At 37.6% G+C, this 16,025-nt stretch overlaps 2 pseudogenes; both read left to right on the forward strand.

Annotated features, from left to right (window-relative positions):
- LOC137248637 (T-complex protein 1 subunit eta-like) overlaps positions 1–16,025 on the forward strand; it is a 528,633-nt pseudogene that overhangs the window by 229,255 nt on the left and 283,353 nt on the right.
- Positions 536–1,130, forward strand: LOC137247696 (T-complex protein 1 subunit eta-like; annotated as a pseudogene).

Consider the following 16,025-nt stretch of genomic DNA (forward strand, 5'->3'; position numbering starts at 1 on the left):
TATGCCAAGGTATATAACACAACAGCAACCGGGTTATGCAATGCCACTATCAAATATGTGGTACAAGATCAGGGTAACTCCTCGCCACATTACGTTAGGTATTGATATTCCATATTAATGTTTTGTTTGGCAATTACATTGATCTTTCTCGTTTGCAGATCCTCTTTGTATTGCGTACCTGCAACAGCTGATTTATTCAAAACAACAGCTTTGTCCCTTACTCTTACCATCTCACCAATGGCACGCACGGGTGAGGGTTAATATGAGCCACCCATTGTAAATTTTGGCGAACTGGGTCCAATTAGATGTAATCGTTACAAGGCTAATATGCAATTTGTAGATGCTGGTCGTCGTTTCCAATGTCTTATGTGTAAAGTAACAACACATGGTAAAAAAAATCTTTCACTTTTACTTGTGTTCATTGATCCATATTTTTTTTCAGCAGTGCCAACTGAACATTTCCAACATTTGGGCCACACCAGACAGCGTGTCGATAAATATGAACGTCCTGAACTTGTATTGGGTACATGAGTTTATGTGTAAAAAATGTTTGGGTACCGATTGCTCTCAAGGTAAACCACAACTCATATCCAACATGAATGCCCTGCATTCAATTGTGGACGCTGTACCCACTACATTGGGTCCACGCAGTATGTACAAGCATATTGTTGATCCCAGTGGTAAGGCCACAATTTCAAATGATGGTGCAAACATTATGAAACTATTGGATATTGTGCCGTAAAACTCTGGTCGACATCGCCAAATCTCAAGATGCTGAGGTAAGTTTTTGTTACATATATTAGAATGTGTAGAATAAAAATATTTCTCTTATCAGGTCGGCGGTTGCACCACTTCAGTAGTAATTTGAGCAGGTGAAATCTTAAAACAAGTTAAGCCATATGCTAAGGAAGGCGGGCATGCACGCATAATCATTAAAGCTATGCATAAAGCATTACAATTATGCATGACCAAAATATGATATGGAACAACAACGTGCTTTATTGGAAAGAGGCGCTGCCACAGCAATGTCCCCGAAACTTATTCATCAACAAAAAGATTTCTTTTCTAAAATGGTTGTGGACGCTGTACTTTCCTTTGATGGACTCAAAGTCATACAAAAAATATAAAATCGCATTATTAAAAATAGAATTGGAATTGAAGGTTGAGCGTGTACCAGAAGAAGATTTGAAACGTACAATGAAATCTTGTGGTGGTGCTGTTATTACTACAGCTAATGATATTAATTCAAGTGTTTTGGGTCAATGTGATTACTTTGAAGAACGTCAAGTTGGTGGTGAAGGTTTAAATATTTTCCAAGGTTTGATAGTGGATTTGACATTGATTTTTTTTTCATAGTTTATAATTATTTAAAGGTTGCGTTAATGCTAGAACATGTACATTGATTTTACGTGGCGGTGCCGAACAATTTTTGGAAGAAACTGAGCTTCGTTACATTATGCTATAATGATTGTGCGGCGTACAATTAAACATGATTCTGTTGTTGCTGGTAAGCCAAAGTACAAATTGAAAAAAATGTCTAATCTTAAATTGTTAAGTAATATTATGAAAATATTGTGTCCAACTCCTGGAGAAAAATCTATAAAATTTGTGTCAGTTAAATGATAATTATTGCTTTTGGTTGTTAGTTTTGAGGCATCGTCTTCGATTGCCTTCTGATCGTATATGCCGTTTCTTTTGCCAACTACCTGTAAAGCGTTAAACTGGTCAGTAACGTCGTCGTGGACTCGTTCAGTGTAATGTAGCTCAGCCCTATCACAAAACAATCAAAACATGTTTGTACACCAAAGTAAACGAGGGACTCAAAGGGTCGATAAGCGACAAAGCTTTATAGGTTCAGAGCTTCCGCAACCCAATTGTCAACCTCGTCTTCGCGAGAGGAATCCTGTTACAAATATGAATGCGTCACACACATATTTAGCAGGCGAGGCTCTGGCGACGCCAAGTACCTCGTGGAACTAGGGGTAGGGCGGGATAGCTAATATAGTTTAATGTGATCATATTAATCGTTCCCGAGATGGTCGGGCTAGTACCTTAATGGCGCATTGTTACCAAAACTTATCGGATCTACATCCGGCAAAGGACCGTCAACATCGATAACACTCCCCAAAGCATTCTTAGAGCAGTATTTTGGCAGGCCTGTAGCTTAATCCAGTGAGTAGTTTATAGGCTTGGCGACCATATCGGGGATGCGAAGCATGCAATCGGCTGGCCAATTGCTTTATAAGTGGTAATGAGCGTTATCTTCACCCCAAGTACTGCCAGCAAGAGATTTGAGGATTTTATTACAGCTCTGGATTTTCGGTACAATGGCGGCTACATGCTTACCAAAATGTAGATCCTGATCGAACGTCACAGCCGAGATTTTGGGGTGTAAGACAGTCAGTAGCGTAGTGCCATGGACGTGGATGTCCAAATGGTTGACATTTGGGACGTCCATATTGTAAATAAGGTGGCCGATGATTTGGTCGGTGAAAACTTCAGGTTTCGCGAGGCGACAAAACTGGAGAGATCAGGGAGATAGCTGTTTATTTTATTACAAAGCTCATTGATGTAGGAATAGTAGTATAGGCGTAGGAAACAATAGTGACTCCTTCTGGTGGTGAAGATAGCTATTGATATGTAGAAGTTAAACAGAAGTAGGGATAGGACGTCGGTCTGAATGAGTTTTTTTGAAGTTATTGCAAAAAAGCGTTCGAAGATTTTTAATATCTTACGAGGTACCTTCGTACATGTTTCTGAGAATGAAGATTGAGACCTATTCAAACTAAATTTTCACCAGGACAAGGCCGCTGAGACTTTGCTATACTTTAACAGATAATACTTTAAGGGCGAATTAATGGTGACTTATAACCAGAAAGCCATAACCAGTTAAAACAGCTGATCGAACCTACCTTAAGGAAATCATTGTAATCGAGTTAGCGTTATGGTATGGCACCATTAACCGATTACATTGATTTCCATAAGGTAGGTTCGATCAGCTGTTTTATCTGGTTATGGCTTTATTGTTATAACTAAATGGTCCTTATAAATATTGTAATCACATAATTCAAAACAAAAAATTACTATGAGTACGTACGTTTATTATTGCAAAATCACGAAAAAAGAAAATTGCTTAAAATATCTTCAATGTAAAATTATTCCACTGAATGTATGTGGGTTCTCCTCCGTTTGGTAAATAAAACAACACCGGTTAACATGTAATATAATAGTTTTAATTGACAATAAATTATTTAATCGCGGTTAAATTGGTCAAGCGTCCGATTCTTAGCTTAGTGGCTGAATTATTCTCTCATCCGTTCCACTTAGTCTTTTTAGTTGTCATTGGTCAGGGTTGTATTGGCAAGTATGTTAGGTGCGATCCTGTACTAGTACGTCTGTCCACTACGGGTTGTGCGGTTATCGATTCCCACATGTATATATCGCATTCTAAACTAAAAAATGTCAAAACTTAAAAAATTTTAAATCGGTATTTAAGTGTAAATCGATCCATGAAAGCATCGTGAAATAACTTATGTTTTTTTGGAAGTTACCGTTATCGTTTAGCCTGGTTTTGTTAAGAATTTTGTTATTTTTGTGGTATAAATCAACATTCAACACAAAGCTACTCTGATTATGAGTTGCAATACTTTTTGGTTTAGGTTGCGATATGTAAAATTACATATTTTTGTACACAGTTCTAAAATGTAAAGGAAAAAAATTTATATTTGTCTATTATTTAAATTATTAAAAATATATTGTTATATTAATGATATAGAGAAGCGCCAACACGAATGCAAGTGGTTCCAAACCACTGATAGGCAATACATCACTTTAACTGTCAGAAAAAATGTTAAATTGTTCATTTTATGTAAAAAAATTTTGAAAGTTGCAATTGAAGTTCTGAAAGCTCGGGAATTTCAATTGAAGTTTAAAAAATTACAATTGAAGTTCAGAATTTTCAATAGAAGTTCAGTAAATTATAATTGAAGCTCAGGGATTTCAACCGCAGTTCGGAAAATTACAACTGAAGTTCAGAAAATTACAATTTAAGTTCAATTATAATTTTCTGAACTAAAAGCAGAAATTCTGAACTTCAATTTTAATTTTCTGAACTACAATAGAAATTATGAGCTTGAATTTTAATTTTCTGAACTTGAATTGAAATTCTTGAACTTCAATTGTAACTTTCGAACCTCAATTGCAGCTTTCTGAACTAAAATAAAAAAGTTCAATCTACTCAAATTGTGAATTGCTTACTCGCGATTTGATGGTTTACTGCTTGCAATCAATAGTTCTGTTAGTTCTTCTTTTTTGTTTTCTATATCATTAATTAATTTATTTAATTTCCCTTAACTTTGTATGCATACAATCGCATACGATAAAATTTGTATTTGTGGCTCGCCAACAATACTGAAAAACTATTCCTTCCTTATGACTTATAGTTAATTATTTACAAATATTATAAATAATCAAATATATTTTAAAAAGATTGAATAAAACAAATGTTAAGGGATTTGAATTAAAGAAATGTTTTATTTATATAACAATTTCAGATATAATCCAAGTAAAAAGCGGTCATAATACTAGTCCAAAGACATTCATATTAACGTAAAAATAGTGTAAAAATACTCGTAAAGGTACAGGTATATAACCTAAAAAATGACGGCCATTTGACAGTTAACGTGAATGTAAGAACAGTACAGCACTATAGTTTGTTTACATTTCGATAACCTAATACCGTATATGTGTGAGCAGTATGGACAATCACATAAATAGGTACGACGGAATGGACTGGTCACAAAAGCTACCGCCGCCCTGTACAAATGCCAAAAATGATAAATACAATAAGAGCCGTCACTCGTTATTTTTTTGGCATTTACTCGATGTATACTGAGAGGTAGTCGCAACTTTTTTTTGTGCGAGATGTTTATAAATGTCTTCTATACATTCACGTGGGATATTTGTGTTTATTTTTCGACTGTATTTAATTAATTTATTTAATTTTCTTTCCAAAAATCACAGTTGCAAAAGGGGCCTATACGGCATGGATAAATGCGAGACAATTAAAAATGTCCCTCTCAGAAAACATTCGGCATCAATTTTTTCAATTTCCAGCGAGATACTCGCCACAAAATAACGAGTGACGGCTCTTATTGTATTAATCCTCTTTGCAAATGCTACTGAATGATTTACGTGTTCCATCGACACAGATTTTAGTAATTTTACTAACCAATTTACGGGTACAGTTTTTTGGGAATGTATATATAATAACTTTAACACGCCTCTTTACATTTGTACTTTTCAATCTCTATTACTTATTCTAATTTTTTTTTTTTAAAAAGAATATTCATTTCAATTTTAATTGTTGTCTTAGTTTAACAAATTTTTGTTTATAAAGCGACTTGGTCAAAATGTCAGCAATATTATCGTCGGTGTCAATTTTTACAATGTCAATATAGCTGTTTTTATAATTTTCATATATACTATGATACTGTACTTCAATATATTCAGATTTCTTTGAGATCATATATAATATCAATGCCAATGTAGTTCTTAACTGTCTCCCTATCTTTCATTTTTAACCGATTTGAGAGCTTTCGTTTGATTTCTTGTATCTTTGCAGTGTTTTTACAACAAATAAGTAAGTCGTCAACGAAAATAATTAAGTACACAGGCTCCTTTTCCTTATTTCTCACGTAAAGACAATAATCGTGTCTACTTCTTTCGAAATTCAGCTTAATCATAAATTCGTGAATACATTCGTGCCACCTTGGACTCTCTCTCAATCAATAAAGAGATTTGTACAATTTATATGCTCTGTTCGTTCCATCTTCATACCCTAAGGGCTGATTAACATACACTTCTGATTTTATATTGCCGTTTAAAAAGGCTGTCTCTACATAAATTTTTTCAATTTTCAATTCTTTCTGACAGCAGTAAGTTTCCATTTTAGCTAGTGGAGTGTATGTACATTCAATTTATTCTTATTGTTGAAAACCTCTCACAACGAGTCTGGCTTTATATATATATCTTTAGACTTATGTTTTTAAATCCATTTAACATCAATTGCTTTTTTATCTTTGGGCTTCTCTACTAGCATCCATGTTTCATTTTTCTCTACACTGCTAATTTCTCTGTCCATAGCCCGTTTCCACTCCAAAGCCTCGTCTCACTTACTCGCTTCTTCAAATACGTTAAGGGTATTAACGTTGCAACAATTTACATAGACACAATAGTTCACATAGTTATTATATTTAGGGTTTGGTATTGCGGTCCCTAGTCGACTTTCTTACAGACGGATTCATATTTAATGCATTTTGTACTTCATCAGCTTCTACTTCATCATACGCATCATCAAAAGAATCATCTGAATCATTTTCACTTATACTCTCAATGTTATCGTTTTTGCTCTCTCCATCTAGCCCATCATGTCCATAGAAAAACTTGTTTTCTGTTTTGTGAGGAGTTTCGTCGAGTACATTGCTAATTGCTTTCTTTTGTTCACCATTACTACTGTGCCCAATATATTTGATACCGTTTTCTACTACATCGACATGCCGTGCAACGATTATCCTGTTGTCGATTAGTACTCTGTATCTGACATCTGTGTTAGCCTTGTCATCCCATTTTGATTTCCTTTGGGATACCGAGACTCTAACGAAAACTCGATTACCGTATAGATGTATATTAGGCCGGGTCGATTTGTGGGGAGCCAAAAAAATCGCCCATTGCTCTGTGAAAATCATATTCTAGGGATCAAAATAAAAAACTTTGCCGAAGGAACCATACCTCTAAAACGAATTCTGATGTCCCCCATTTTGAGTCGAACTTTTGGGTAGGGGCAAATTTTGAAAAATCCCACTTTGACCCATTTAGAGTGCTCCAATAGAGTCCACATGTATGACCGACCCCCACTAACTTTGGAGGCCCGACCCACCGATGCCAGTGGTACACCCCCTGGAACCCCCCTGGGGGTTAACCATACAAACATTTCAAAAAATCGCCGGTTTTGCACTTAAATGAAAAAATCAGCTAAATGGCTATGTTTTTTCTTTATTTATAATAATATTTATTATTTATTTATAATAATATCTATTTTTTTCTTAAGAAATTTATTTAGTCAGAACATATGTTAATGAAAAAGTTAATTTAAGTGAGTTATAGAAAAGAAACTAAAAAAAATTATTGTTTGAAGTCTTTTTTACTTTCAAGTCTGGGAAATTTCGCACGGCTCTCTAATGTCGTCGCCATAACAGCTTCTACATTTTCCGGTATAACCCGTTTGGAAACGCTAGCTAGGAATTTTTGGATCATTAAACGGTGGATCATCTTGATTTAAATATTCTTTCAATGTATCGTACGGAATGCTTCGCGTGAATGGTGGTTCAAATACGATATTTATATCATTCAAATTGATCATTTCCGTATAACTTGTGCAATTAAAGTTTATATCTGGTTTTTTATAAACTCTAAGTTCCATTGGCTCGTCAACATTGGGTCGATAGCGTAGAATTTTCTTGATAGCACAGTGGCGCTTTTCTTTGCTATCATCAAACAACATTGATAACAAGATATTTTCCGAATGCGCATAATATGAATTATCTTTAATTACTTGATTGACAATTTTGCGTAAACGAGGTTCTAGAAATCGTGACCAACCAATGAACTTGAAAAATAATGCACTGCCGTACACGATCGGTCGCGGCTGTTAGGTGGGGCGAGCATTGCTACAACAACAACAACAACAACAACAACAGAGCTGTAATACTTGATATTGAAGTACATTGGCACATAACATTTAATTGTAAATTCAACCAGAATTCTTAAATTTGCATCTGGATTTTCCGTTGTCACATATAATCGCAATAATCTAGCGGCCTTGGTGAGCCACCGAGAATGTACAACTTTCCCTGGTTTGATGTTAGCCAGATCCACCGGAACCACGCCGCTAGAAATTGCATGGGCCATGTCGTATAAGTACTTCGAATCGGTGGAAAATTCAATTTTTTCTGGAGCAGAGGGCATATTTTGCAACTCAATTTTCTGGAAGCCGTCCACCACCTGAAAATATATAATAATAAAATAATTAAAAATGGTTGACAATTATAATAAATGAGTGATAGCAATAACTTACCGGAAGAGTTTCACAAGTAAAAAATTGTTTCCAGAGATTTTACATACTCTGTAAATTGTTGGGTGTTGTTTCTTCTCTTGATTTGCTCTTGATACTTGTCAAGCAATTTATTCAATTTATTAAAAACACTTTTTTCAGCATTATTTCCATACCAAGTTTTTCCCAAATTCCAATCAACTTATCTTGTACTTGAATAGTGAATGATTTATGGGAAAACTTTTTTTGTTCTGTTTTAGCACGTTCGCTTAAGTAAAAATAATATCTCAAGATATCCAGATGGGTTGGTAAATTAAGATCAGTTAAATCAGTAGACACACCAAAAACAGTAACATTGTTATGGCTATTATATTAAAAAATGAAAACGAGACTTTTTGGTGCAATTAACTTTAATACAACTTCTAGAATGTTTGTTTTATAATTGTGTTGCTTGGCACGTCTGCAAATCTAATGACACGTTATCCCTATATTGTGCCTTTTATATTTTCCAATCTTATGCTAAGATTCCGTTAGTTAAATATATATGAAGTTAAACAGTAAAGTATATGGTCAAATACAGCGTAAATTATATGGACAAATACAATGTAAAGTAAATGAACGAATACAATATAAACAAAGAATACAAAAATCATGAAATGTCACAGGGTGACCTAACACCCCCCGTGGATCGCTCGAAGATTCACCATCAACCGTAAGCCTGGCAAGGCGAGAGGCTGGTCTGCGTAGACTTCCGTTAATTGTATTCACTTCCACCACTCGTACCTGGCCATCTTTAGCTGGGAAAACTTGAGTAATGCGGCCTCGTTGCCACAATCTGCGAGGTAATGCCGATTCGAACAAAATAACCAAGTCTCCGACTTGAAGAGGAGGCACTGCTTCCTGCCACTTTGTTCGGCAAATCAACTGAGCTAAATACTCTCTGGTCCAACGTTTCGAAAGGTGATCTTTTAAGCTCTGCGCAATTCTCCATTGTTTCTTAAGGCATATCTTCTCATCAACGGGATGAGGCGTTTGAGTTGAATTGACACAACCTATCATAAAGTGATTCGGGGTAAGTGGTTCATCCTCTTCGTGTGATATAGGGAGGTCTGTCAGCGGGCGTGAATTAACAATATTTTCTGCTTCAATTAAAACACTTTGCAACGTATGTTCCTTTGGGGCTACTTGCCGGAGGGTTTTATTAAGCAGCGATTTAGCAACACGTATTAAGCGTTCCCAACAGCCACCAGAACTAGGATTTGCAGGACAGTTAAATATCCACTCGATTTGGTGCTTAGTGGCTTCGTCTCGGATGCGGTCTGTGTCTAACAGCTGTTCAGCGGATGCCAGCTCTCGTTGTGCCCCTATGAAATTGGTGCCGTTGTCGCTTCTCAGCCTTACCGAGGTACCACGTCGATTCACGAAATTACGTAGGCACAAAATGAAAGCGTCGGTGGATAGATTTTCCGCCAGCTCGATGTGGACGGCTCGTATTGTTAGGCATGTAAATATGGCGCCCCATCTCTTTTCTCTGCGTCTACCGATTTCGACATCAAACGGCCCAAACAAATCAACGCCAGAGTAAGTAAACGGACGTATAAACGGCGTTACCCGGTCGGGAGGCAGCTGACCCATTAGGGGAGCTTTCGGTTTCGCTTTATCGATATAGCATACAAGACAGCTACTTTGAATTTTCTTGTGAATCGACTTCAGTTTTGGTATCCAGAATTTTTGTCTAATAGCATTGATAGTTACTGCCACATTTTGATGATGATTCTTCTCATGATAATGTTGGACGATAAGCTTTGAAACAATATGTTGGTGTGGCAATAAAATAGGACGACGTGCTTGAATTGGTAAATACGCTGCCTCCTCAATGCGACCACTCAGGCGCAAGATGCCACTATGATCCAAGTGCGGTGATAATTTGTACAGTGGACTTTGTTTTTTAAGCTTACGTGACGCGGACAGCTCGGCAATTTCATTTCCAAAATGTTCATGTTGTACCGCCTTACATATTGTATATTCGGCCTTTTCGATTTCTGCTGTTGTAAGCTGTGTTGGTAAACGAACTCTTTCCATACTTGCCCGGAACAGCTTCATTGCTCTAAGAACCCAGGCAACAGTGCGTTGTAACTTCCAATAAGAACTAAATCTTTCAAACTGTATGATTTTGCTGGCCGGCTGTATGTGTAATATGCGATTCGGAACCTCTTCCTCAAGTAGTGACGGTGACGGCTTAATTGGCATGACAGGCCAGTATTGTTCGTCCAGCTTTAAAAAATCAGGGCCCTTAGCCCATCTACTATCACAATTAAATTTCGGTGGACTAGACGGGCGTGTCGCAGCATCTGCGGGGTTTTGGCATGTTGGCACCCCTCGGCACTGATTTTGTGAAGTTGAGTCGAGTATTTCAGCGATTCGATGACCTACAAATGGCTTGTACTTTCGTTCGGCCGAATTCAACCAACTCAACACTGTCTGTGAATCGCTCCAAAAAACTACCCGTTCAGCTGTGAACTCATGGGCGTTTACCACCAATTTACACAACCTAGTACCTGTTACTGCCGCTTGTAACTCTAGCGTCGGGATGGACAAGAGTTTAATAGGCGCCGTACGCGTTTTTCCCATGACAAAACTGATATCAACTACATCTTTGTGAGCTACTCTTATGTACCCAACTGCGGCAAACGCAACCTGACTCGCATCGACAAATATGTGAAGTTCAATTTTACTGTTGTTCGAGATATGTGTAGAGTAGCATCGTGGTATCTTGAACAGGCTTACTTGACTGAATTCTTTCCACCAATGTAACCACTTTCTATTCAGTTCCGCTGGCATCGCTTCATCCCACCCGATATCAAATCTCCACATATCTTGAATGAGAAGTTTAGAAAATATCAAAAAATCAAGCAACATACCGAACGGGTCGAACACCGCCATCACTATTTGTAACAACTCCCGCTTTGTAGGTGCCCGGGTTCCCTCCAATACATCCTTGGGAACTCCATGGAACTTAGTGTGGAACTCAAATGTGTCGTAGCAGGTATTCCAGTATAGACCTAGAACTTTATCTGTCGTTCCGCTACGCTCCATGTTGATCGTTTCATGTTCTAATGACGACGATTTATTTAGCTCAATCTGTACTTCAGGGCAGTTGGAAACGAAATTCCTAAGTTGGAACCCTGCTTCCTGATGAATTTTCACAATTTGTTGACTGACTTCTTTGGCTTGCTCTGGCGAATTAAAACTAGCAACCATATCATCGACGTAGTGTTTATTTATTATGATTGATGACACTTCAGGATACTCCAACTTAAAGAGATCTGCGTTTTTGTTTTTCACATACTCAGCAATAGAGGGCGAACAAACGGCGCCAAAGATCATCGAGGTCATCATATACTCTTGAATGGGTTGGTTGATGTCACCATTTCTCCAAAGATAACGCTGGGCATGTTGATCGATTGGACGTATTTTAATTTGCGAAAACATTTCCCGTATATCCGCTATAACTCCAATACGACCTTGTCGAAATTGTAGCAAAATTCGCATTAATGGCTGTGCCTGTTCGGGACCATTCAGTAGCGATGAGTTTAGAGATGTACTACTTGCAGTAGCTGCTGCGTCGAAAACGATACGAAGTTTGCTTGGCTTGTGTGGGTTGCAGACAGCAAAATGGGGCAGGTACCAAGTTTGAGCATACCTCTCGGTGCTTTCTTCTTGCGTTACTTTTCTTGCATACCCCTTTTCCACGTACTTATCCATTTCCTCTTTGTAGCGTTCGGCGAACTTCTCGCCTTTATGCATACGCTTCTCGATCGATAACAAATGTCGTTCTGCCATTTCTCTGCTGCTAGGAAGTTGCGGCGGAAACTTTTTCCAAAGCAGTCCTACTTCATAATGTTTATCGGGTCGGAGTATTGTTGTTGTTTCTAGTATATGACGTGCTTGTTTATCTTCGTCCGACTCCAATTGTTCCGACGTTGGATTTACGCCGAAGATATCAGCTTCAAAATAATCTGAGACCATCTTATGTAAATTTCGTTCTTTTATGACCATAACTCGAGGACTTGACCTTGTTGACGATTTAGTTGGGCCATAGGCAACCCAAGCCAGTGATGTTTTGGCGGCAATGGGGCTGTCGTTATCGGCTTGTATCCAAGTTGTAGTGACACCTAGATACGCTTGATTTAAACCAATTAACAGACTAGGCTTCGTGCTACTATAATTTTGTAAGGGTGCATGCCCGAAGTGTTCGAAGTTTTCTTTCGTAAATGACTGTTCAGGCAGATTCAGGTGATTCACGGTGTACACCTCCTTAAGCGTGAACTTCTTGTCGTCAAAACGGCTTCCAATTTCTACGTTGACTTTAAACGATTGTTCCGTGACCACCCGGTCATCGTACCACTGAAGAGTCAGCGGGTGACTTTGACCTCGAACCCCAATCTTTATAGCGATATCCTCCTCCAAAATAGTAATTGCAGAGCCTTCATCGAACATTGCTAGGATTTCGTATTTACCATTTGGCCCGTAAATGTCGATAGGTAGCATCTTAAACAGTTGCTTAGGCGATTCATTGGCGAGGCGGCAGTTTAACATCGGTTGCACACTTCTATCCCGCTGACCAGTTTGGTATGGCATCTTCGATAAGATCTTGTCGTTGTGTAAAAGCGAATTGTGGTACCGCTGACACCCGTCTATACCACACATCTTCTTTGATCGGCATTTACCTGTAATGTGACCTTTTTTCAGGCAAGAAAAACATACCTTATTATTCTTTACATAGTCCCACCTGGTTTGTACATTATCGGATTGGAATGAATCGCACTTGGTGACCATATGATCACCGCTGCAACGAAGGCACGTTGGTGTTTCTGATGATATTTCTTCTTGTAAGATGTGACATTACCTCTGATGCTGTGTGAACTTGTCGGCATCAAACACACAATTCTGGCCAAATCGCTCAGCCATTTACTGAAATCTTCTATTGTGGCGAACGGTGAAATGGTTACTGAATGTTTTGCCAACTCAAACTGCTTGTTTTGTGGTAGTTTGCTTACTGCTTGCTCTACCAAAGACACGTTTGCTATCTGTTGGTGGCAATTGGCAGATTTCAGAAATGCGACTACGTTGCGCACTCTGGAAGAAAACGGCACCACCTGCTCAATTTTTTGATCTGGAATTGGCGGGAACTGCTGTAGTTTTTGAAGCTGATGTTTGACCAGAATATCTGGCCGACCAAAGCTAAACTCCAACTCGCTTAGAACATTGGGCACGTCGTTTGGGTATATCAGCATAGCAGCCACTGCTTCCTTTGCGGGCCCTACAAGACACTTTTGCAGCCGCATTAAGTTTGGGCGATGGCTGTATCCAAATGCCTCCGTGGTATCGTTAAGATTGGCAAAAAACAGCGGCCATTCTTCCGCATTACCGGAAAAGGTTGGCAAGTCGTAGAGTTTTATTGTAGAATCGGTCGACGGCGTTGTGACTAGGCTTGATTCACGTTGTACTGGCTGTGTTGCTACGCTTTGCTCACCCATATCCTGCGTACGAATATTCTCGCGCAATCTCACAATGTCCCTTTGACTTTCGACAGTGCTGTTCCTCAATTGCTCCACTGATGCTCTCAAGGCGTTTAACGTGGCGATTATAGATTGAATTTGACCATCTCCGGCAGCATCCACTTGACTTGACTCTTCCATTTCCGTACTTTCAAAAGATGATTCGTTTTCACTATTGTTTAATATTTCAGGCGCACGGCTTCGCAAAAAATATTTGTCGGACTGCGACATGCGCTTAAAAATTTTAAATCATGTACGTACGATCAGACAATCGTGTTCGCAATAAATTCCCGCAAAATTTCAACAATACATATATCACCGTATACGAACAAGCAAGACGTGCCAAAAAATTATAAAAACTGTTATGGCTATTATATTAAAAAATGAAAACGAGACTTTTTGGTGCAACTAACTTTAATACAACTTCTAGAATGTTTGTTTTATAATTGTGTTGCTTGGCACGTCTGCAAATCTAATGACACGTTATCCCTACATTGTGCCTTTTATATTTTCCAATCTTATGCTAAGATTCCGTTAGTTAAATATATATCAAGTTATACAGTAAAGTATATGGTCAAATACAGCGTAAATTATATGGACAAATACAATGTAAAGTAAATGAACGAATACAATATAAACAAAGAATACAAAAATCATGAAATGTCACAGGGTGACCTAACAAACATCATGCTTGGGTATATGACTCATTGGGGTTTCGATAGTTTTTGATGTAGTTGCTTCATCTTGCGGTGTAGAGGATGGTGGATTCATTGTAAACTTTTTGATTTGGAATGGTCACTTCACTTATTATTTTTTTTGAAATATTTTTTTATCTGAAATTAGCACTTCACACTTTGAGTTCTTCACAACGACTTATGCATTCACAAAAACTGTTGCGTTATATATGGTCTACGAGACGAGGTAATAAGAATGAAATGGTAATTTCAATTCTACCTGCTGTGTCTTGTGGTGGCTTAAAAAAAACAACACAAGCAATTTTACGATCTGCAATTGTGTCACAGTGATACCTTCTTTTTTTAAAACGGTTGAATAAAAAACCCACACGACTATGTTTACGACATGAAAATGCATCACAGTGATGCCTTGGTTTTAAAAGGGTTGTAAAAACGTAAATTTCTAATAATTTTTTTTAATTTCTTTTCTATTACTAAGTTAAATTAATTTTTTCATTTACATATGTTCTGACTAAATAATTTCTAAAGAGAAAAATAAACTCCAAAAAGAAAAACCATGGGCTTTTCGCTGATTTTTTCATGTAACGTGCAAAACCGGCGATTTTTGAAATTTTTGTATGGTGAACCCCCAGGGGGGTTCCAGGGGGTGTGCCACTGGCATCGGTGGATCGGGCCTCCAAAGTTAGTGGGGGTCGGTCATACATATGGACTCGATTGGAGCACTCTAAATGGGTCAAAGTGGAATTTTCAAAATTTGCCCCTACCCAAAAGTTCGACCCAAATTGGGGTACATCAAAATTTTGATCCCTAGAATAGGATTTTCACACAGCAATGAGTGTTTTTTAAATCGACCCGCCCTAATGTATATACTTAACGTTTGGTCTTTCATTGAAAAATATTTCGTATGGAGTTTTAAGCTCAATCGTATTTGCAAGCGTTCGATTTTAGAGATATGTTGCTGTTTTAATAACTTCTGACCAAAACCTTTCATATACTTTTGCCTCTTTCAGAAGACATCTAGCAGAATCCATTACAGATCTATTAAATTTCACGTATCCACCATACGGGGTGATATTAAGTCCCTTTTCTCTAGCAAATTAAAAAATTTATTTGTTAATATACTCTTTCCCGTTATCACACCTAACATTTTTTACTCTTTTACCTGTCATATTTTCAACTTAATTTACGTATTCAACGAAACAGTTAGCTGTAATTATCCACAAATGATAAGAAATATTTTTCACCACAGTTTCCAGTAGTTGGACGTGGCCCATTTAGGTTAGTATGGATAGTCTCTAGTATCTCGTGTGCCTCTCTTCGGTTGTTCTCGAAAGGTAAATTATGCATCTTTGACTCAATACACATCGAACACTTCATTTCCTCATTTTCTAACTGCCTAGGTATGCCTATCAATAACTCGTTCTTACATATAGTACTTAAGTATTGAAAGTCCACATGATCCAACGTATGGTGCTATTTCTCCTTTTCAGTCATTTTGCTAACTGCTAGTTGGCTACTGTTTACTTCTCTCAATTTATTTGTTTTAAAAGTTGTAATGCGATATATAATGTTGACCTTTTGAGCCTTCGATATTAATATACCTAAAGGATTATAAATCTCAGAAATGTCATCATGTGAAATAATTGCATTTTTTAAAGT

Source organism: Eurosta solidaginis, chromosome 4 (genome assembly GCF_040869045.1).
Source record: "Eurosta solidaginis isolate ZX-2024a chromosome 4, ASM4086904v1, whole genome shotgun sequence".
Classification (NCBI taxonomy): Eukaryota; Metazoa; Arthropoda; class Insecta; order Diptera; family Tephritidae; genus Eurosta; species Eurosta solidaginis.